Source organism: Drosophila tropicalis, unplaced genomic scaffold (assembly GCF_018151085.1).
Source record: "Drosophila tropicalis isolate 14030-0801.00 unplaced genomic scaffold, ASM1815108v1 contig_634, whole genome shotgun sequence".
NCBI classification, from domain to species: Eukaryota; Metazoa; Arthropoda; class Insecta; order Diptera; family Drosophilidae; genus Drosophila; species Drosophila tropicalis.
The window spans coordinates 1-7,268 of record NW_027173114.1 but is presented as its reverse complement, the minus strand read 5'-3'; the positions used below and the strand labels follow the sequence as shown (position 1 = coordinate 7,268).

At 34.9% G+C, this 7,268-nt stretch overlaps 2 long non-coding RNA genes across 2 annotated transcripts; both read left to right on the top strand.

Moving 5' to 3' along the window:
- Positions 1-1,606: 1,606 nt before the first annotated feature.
- On the top strand, positions 1,607-2,226 carry LOC137578682 (uncharacterized). The gene is made up of 2 exons (XR_011032740.1): positions 1,607-1,912; positions 1,966-2,226. It is a non-coding gene; the product is annotated as an uncharacterized lncRNA (long non-coding RNA).
- Positions 2,227-4,934: 2,708 nt separating this feature from the next.
- On the top strand, positions 4,935-5,784 carry LOC137578681 (uncharacterized). The gene is made up of 2 exons (XR_011032739.1): positions 4,935-5,470; positions 5,524-5,784. It is a non-coding gene; the product is annotated as an uncharacterized lncRNA (long non-coding RNA).
- The last annotated feature ends 1,484 nt before the right edge of the window (positions 5,785-7,268 follow it).

Here is a 7,268-nt window from a genome sequence, read left to right as displayed (position 1 = left end):
ACAAACTCATGTTTTTTTGATTGCAAACGCTAGCCTAGTCATGGAACCCCAGAGAACTTCGGGAAAACCCGAACGTTCGTACTCTCAATGAGAGCGTAAAGTGGGGAGAGGGCCAAGCAGCTACGAAAATAATTTAGTGTAGCACAGACTACCACAACGATGAAGGCAGGCCTATGTCGCTTGTGATTTCGTTCTGTCTATGTATGTGTACACTCGTCGGTACATGCTCAGGCTTCGTAGTGTGTGTGTGACGTGAAGTTGTACAACATCGCATTTCAATAGCTCGCTCGACCAAAATGTTTAATTTTCGACAAAACAGCGACAATGCGAATAGGATACTGCCCCCTGTCGAAAGAATATCAAGAAATGTTGGCCTCAGCTTCGTATGCATCCCGGTGGCTGTGCCGATAAAGTGCTCGCTTGGCGATCGGAAAGTCCATGGTTCGAATCCCAACTCGTACTCGTTAAAAGGTTTTTCTTTGCCTATTTTTTTTATTTTGTTTCTTTTTGGTTTGTTATTTTTTTAATATTTTTTGTTTATTTTTTTTTTTCGTTATGTTTTTTGTTTATTTTTATAAAAATAAAAAAATTAACAAAATAACCTTTTAAACGAGTACGAGTTGGGAATCGAACCAGGGATATTCCGATCGCCAAGCGAGCACCTTTATCGGCACAGCCACCGGGATACATACGAAGCCGAGGCCAACATTTCTTGATATTCTTTCGACAGGGGCATATCCCCATTCGCATTGTCGCTGTTTTGTCGAAACCTAAACATTTTGGTCGAGCGAGCTATTGAAATGCGATGTTGTACAACTTCACGTCACACACACACTACGAAGCCTGAGCATGTACCGACGAGTGTACACATACATAGACAGAACGAAATCACAAGCGACATAGGCCTGCCTTCATCGTTCTGTAGTCTGTGCTACACTAAATTATTTTCGTAGCTGCTTGGCCCTCTCCCCACTTTACGCCTCATTGAGAGTACGAACGTTCGGGTTTTCCCGAAGTTCTCTGGGGTTCCATGACTAGGCTAGCGTTTGCAATCAAAAAAATGAAGCAAGTAAGTCGACTCGTCGACTCGGGTATACCATACACCAGGTGAAACAAATTTTTTTTTAGATTTCGAAAACCAAAATGTACATACATATGTCTATTAAATTGTTTTTACATGCTTCATACTATGTGCTATCTCGCTGACTCTACGGCCAATTCTGGCCTTGTGGACCGCTTAGTAAATACGTTCAACCGCATATTTTGCATGTTTCTAGTCCGATTTCAATAAAATTTGGTAGTTTTGTAGAAATAGATAAGATTAATTAGTCTGCCGAATTTGAATGCGATGGTCAAAAAACTACAGGGGAAATCGGTTTTTTCTTAATTATGGAGGCGGAAGTGGGGGCGTGGCAAAATATCAAAATATGTATACTCTGCGCGCATACTAAGCCAGTATACATACTAAATTTGGTGAGTTTAGCTTTGTTTGTTTTTGATAAAATCAGTTTTGTTTAATTTGCGGGGCGGAAGTGGGCGTGGCAAAATTTTTTTAAATAGCCAGTTTCTGCGCGTCTACTTGCTCAGTATATTTTATAGTTTCAATTCGAACACAACCAAAAAATTTCTCTAATCTCACAACAAAATTGAATTTTATTTTTTGAGATTTTTTTTTAGAGAAATTATTAAGATCCTTTCGGCTAGAAAACAAAAACAATCAACCAAATTTTCTATCTACACAATGGCTTATGTTCCACTACGGGGTTTTATACCTGTGCTGGTGCGCACTATCGTCCCAATGATCGGACGTGCCCTGACCCAGCGTGGAAGCCAGACTGAGACAAAGAACGAAGTGCGTAAAGGATTGATGGCCACTCGTCTCAATTCGTTCATTGACGTTTCCAAAGTCAAGGTGATAAATCATATCGATTAATAAAGAAGCAAAATATTACTGTCCTATTTCAGATGAACACTCAGCGTCCCTTCTATCGCTTTTCCAACTTTCAAGATTAATAGCATAAAGATAAAATATATAAAAAGACGTTTCCATTCCCAACCAAAATTGGAAAGATGTGAAGAAAAAATTTTCTATATTATCATGTCGCGGAATTGGCTATAATATTTGTACTTATGGGACAAGACTTTTCAATATTCCTTATTAAAAAGTGGACTGAAAACGTTCCAAAGCATATTCTCCATAATTCCAAATATAAATGTCTAACTAAATTGTGCGGCGATTTTCTTTGATCTTTCTCTCTTTCTATATGTAGAAACGTAGTCCTTTCTATTTTTATCAGCCTTTATCAGCTATTCTTCATGAAGTTTCAAGACTCAATGTGCCTTAACATATGAAATCAAGTTGGATTAAGCATTCTTCATTTAGATGATACTAAAGGGAACCTAATTTATTATCTGTGCTACTGATAAATTTACTATTCCAATTGGATGATTAATAAAATTTTCAAATCCATTTCGGTTTGATTTTTCATTCACATTTCTTTAGTTCTCTTATGTACTTGTTTTTGGTGAACCCTTTTGATTTTATTTTTTTTTTCTCTGTTTATATATGAATGGTATATTATATTTTGGAATGTTCCCCAGATGAGACTCATATGCCACGATTCATTATAATCATTTTGTGGCATGTGTTTGGTGGCGTCATCGTGGCAAAGAGTAGACCACCTGGGAGCAACTTAACTTCACTAGATTTTGGGATATGCACACATACATCTTTTGATTCAGATCAGTTGTGAAGCTTGATCCATCTCACTTCATCCCTTTTTGTGGTGTGTGCTGTTCACTTGACTAAAAACTAAAACTTGACTAAAAACATATTCTTTTTCGATAAACATATTGAGAACATTTTTGTTTAAATTTAGCGCATGCGTTTATAAACAAAATGCAAAAGCAGCAGATTTGTATATTTAATACAGTGGGTGTAGGTAGAACACAGTAGCTTGACTGCCAGAGGGGATAAAGTGACAGAGTGGGTGAGAGGCGGGAAGGCAGAACGATGTGTCACGATGGACATATGACTAATAAGGTGCTAGCAGCTTGCCAGCTATTTTTGTGTTTGATTCGATGCGACAGATTCGAAAACAGCAACAACCGAAAGAAATTAAGAAAGAATTGTAAATACATGGATGGAGTAAGATTTTTTTATAGGGGCATTGATTATACCGATAGTTAAGACTCGATTAGTTAAACAAACTAGAATTTGAATCCCTAAGTGAACTGCAAAAGATGAATTTGTAAGTCATTACATTAGCCCCGTGCTACGCCCCTGAAACATAATGATAAATTAACAATACTTGTCTATTTTTTCAAATTAACAATAGTACCTAAGTATATATACTCAATTTGGTTTTAATTTTTGTGAAAATTCCCAAAGACATAATAAATGCTGAAAATTTTTCCCAATTTATGACATCCCAAGACTATTTTCCACATAAATGATGACTAAATGACCGACTGTGCTTAGATTCCCTTGGATGCAGATATAAATACAAATATACATATATGTACATATATGCAGATACACACAAACTAACATATACGCGGAGATACATTTTCATTTAGCGTCGACAAAAGACATGAAATCTAAACCTAGTTGCAAAATCATTTGAATTATTTACTGACAGCCGTGACACATCAGTCAACACACAAAAAAATAAAAATTAAACAAAGTATATACACATATACAAACACATGCATCTGAGCATATCTATTTGATTCGAGGAATTAAGAACTTGGTTTTGTTCAACGAATCAAAAATACACTTTATAATTAAAATATACTAAGCTCTCTCTAGAACAAGTTAGTCAATATAAGTATTTATATCCTTACCTAAATCTCGAGTATAGAAGGGGTTAGTGCCCTTGCCCTAGTCTCAAAGATCTTTAGGAAGCAGGCCAGTTACAGACCTCTACTCTCTTCTCTCAAATAAGTTTTCATGTTAGCCAACATAAAATTCCTTAATTTTTACTAAGAATCTGTTTATATACTAAGGAGTGACTGGAGAACTTTATATCGGCTAATATTCTAGAATTAGAAAAGGACAAATTTACAAATTTTCTTGTTTGTTAATCATCAAGCGTTTCAAATGGTATATATAATTGGATAATTTCGTGCCTAATTTATGTAGCGCGTTCGAAAACTTAATACTTAAAATGAATTCCAGAAATAAAAGGAAAACCGCACACATTAAACCTTGCACTCGTCGGTTAGTTCCTTGTTACTTCTTCTTTTAGTCACTTTGTTTCTTTGTTCATATAAACGGTCGAAAAACACATTCTTTTAAGGCAAGAAGAGTTAATGTTAAGAGTTAATCATCAAATTCATTCGTTTTACGCAACGTCTTAAAAGTTTAAATAAATAGTTAAAGACACAAATTACAATTGAGATTTTTCAAATCAATTTAGCAATCTAGCAAAGCAGTCAATAGCCAATTCCATAAGTGCATAGTTCTTAATAATTCAAATTGAATTAGATAATAAAATACAAACAAAATTTTAAACAACTTAACTATCAATTGTCCTCTTCACGATCACTCTTAACAAGACTGAAAATATTTCAACTTGGCAGACTTCTTCCCACGACTTGCGAAAAAAGAGTTTCCTCATTTTCAGTCTGTTTTGCAGAGAAGCAAGAAAACTGCTCAAGACTGCTTCTAGTATTGTATGATTCAAGCAGAGAGACAAGAAATTGTTTATCAATCATTCTATTCTATGGAAACGAGATGATTGACAAATTTGGGAAACCAAACAATTGTTTAAGCTTTAATATATATAATATATTAATTCATTAAAATTCTTATAAATTTTTGGGACTAAAATAAATAGAAGAACAATTTTTGTATAAATGTATACATTTAATGCATTTTGCGCTATTGTTAAATATAATTCAAATAAGTATATAAAAGTTGACAAGAAAACAAATGATCCGCCAAGAAACTAAAGTTTTATTTTACATAAAAATCAATTATCAGTTATGTTTATCAAACTACTGCTCTAGTTTTATATCTTCATCTTCAAAAACGAAAACAAAAATTAAAAATTCAGAAAAATCACAAAATTTGATTCAATCTAAGCAATCGTTGCTTGAAGTTCTCATTTGACCTATGAGAGCTACACGTTACTTGCTCAGTATATTTTATAGTTTCAATTCGAACACAACCAAAAAATTTCTCTAATCTCACAACAAAATTGAATTTTATTTTTTGAGATTTTTTTTTAGAGAAATTATTAAGATCCTTTCGGCTAGAAAACAAAAACAATCAACCAAATTTTCTATCTACACAATGGCTTATGTTCCACTACGGGGTTTTATACCTGTGCTGGTGCGCACTATCGTCCCAATGATCGGACGTGCCCTGACCCAGCGTGGAAGCCAGACTGAGACAAAGAACGAAGTGCGTAAAGGATTGATGGCCACTCGTCTCAATTCGTTCATTGACGTTTCCAAAGTCAAGGTGATAAATCATATCGATTAATAAAGAAGCAAAATATTACTGTCCTATTTCAGATGAACACTCAGCGTCCCTTCTATCGCTTTTCCAACTTTCAAGATTAATAGCATAAAGATAAAATATATAAAAAGACGTTTCCATTCCCAACCAAAATTGGAAAGATGTGAAGAAAAAATTTTCTATATTATCATGTCGCGGAATTGGCTATAATATTTGTACTTATGGGAGAAGACTTTTCAATATTCCTTATTAAAAAGTGGACTGAAAACGTTCCAAAGCATATTCTCCATAATTCCAAATATAAATGTCTAACTAAATTGTGCGGCGATTTTCTTTGATCTTTCTCTCTTTCTATATGTAGAAACGTAGTCCTTTCTATTTTTATCAGCCTTTATCAGCTATTCTTCATGAAGTTTCAAGACTCAATGTGCCTTAACATATGAAATCAAGTTGGATTAAGCATTCTTCATTTAGATGATACTAAAGGGAACCTAATTTATTATCTGTGCTACTGATAAATTTACTATTCCAATTGGATGATTAATAAAATTTTCAAATCCATTTCGGTTTGATTTTTCATTCACATTTCTTTAGTTCTCTTATGTACTTGTTTTTGGTGAACCCTTTTGATTTTATTTTTTTTTTCTCTGTTTATATATGAATGGTATATTATATTTTGGAATGTTCCCCAGATGAGACTCATATGCCACGATTCATTATAATCATTTTGTGGCATGTGTTTGGTGGCGTCATCGTGGCAAAGAGTAGACCACCTGGGAGCAACTTAACTTCACTAGATTTTGGGATATGCACACATACATCTTTTGATTCAGATCAGTTGTGAAGCTTGATCCATCTCACTTCATCCCTTTTTGTGGTGTGTGCTGTTCACTTGACTAAAAACTAAAACTTGACTAAAAACATATTCTTTTTCGATAAACATATTGAGAACATTTTTGTTTAAATTTAGCGCATGCGTTTATAAACAAAATGCAAAAGCAGCAGATTTGTATATTTAATACAGTGGGTGTAGGTAGAACACAGTAGCTTGACTGCCAGAGGGGATAAAGTGACAGAGTGGGTGAGAGGCGGGAAGGCAGAACGATGTGTCACGATGGACATATGACTAATAAGGTGCTAGCAGCTTGCCAGCTATTTTTGTGTTTGATTCGATGCGACAGATTCGAAAACAGCAACAACCGAAAGAAATTAAGAAAGAATTGTAAATACATGGATGGAGTAAGATTTTTTTATAGGGGCATTGATTATACCGATAGTTAAGACTCGATTAGTTAAACAAACTAGAATTTGAATCCCTAAGTGAACTGCAAAAGATGAATTTGTAAGTCATTACATTAGCCCCGTGCTACGCCCCTGAAACATAATGATAAATTAAACTAGTCTGCATACCAAATTTGATGTCGGTAGCTGTCATAGTTTTTAAGAAAATCTGTTTTATGTAAATTCCGGGGGCGGAAGGGGGCGTGGCAAAAAGTTTAAACAATTAGTTTCTGCGCGCCAACTAAACGAGTATATAAACCAAATTTGATGTCTCTAGCTGTTATACTTTTTAAGAAAACAGTTTTATGTGATTCCTGGGGGCGTAAGGGGGCGTGGCCGAAATTCCAATGTACTCTATATATGTACATAATACACGAGTATACATACCAAATTTGGTGGCTCTAGCTCTTATAGTCTCCGAGATCTGCGTGTTCATACGGACGGACGGACGGACGGACGGACGGACGGACGGACAGACGGACATGGCTAGATCGACTCGGCTATTCATCCTGATCAATAT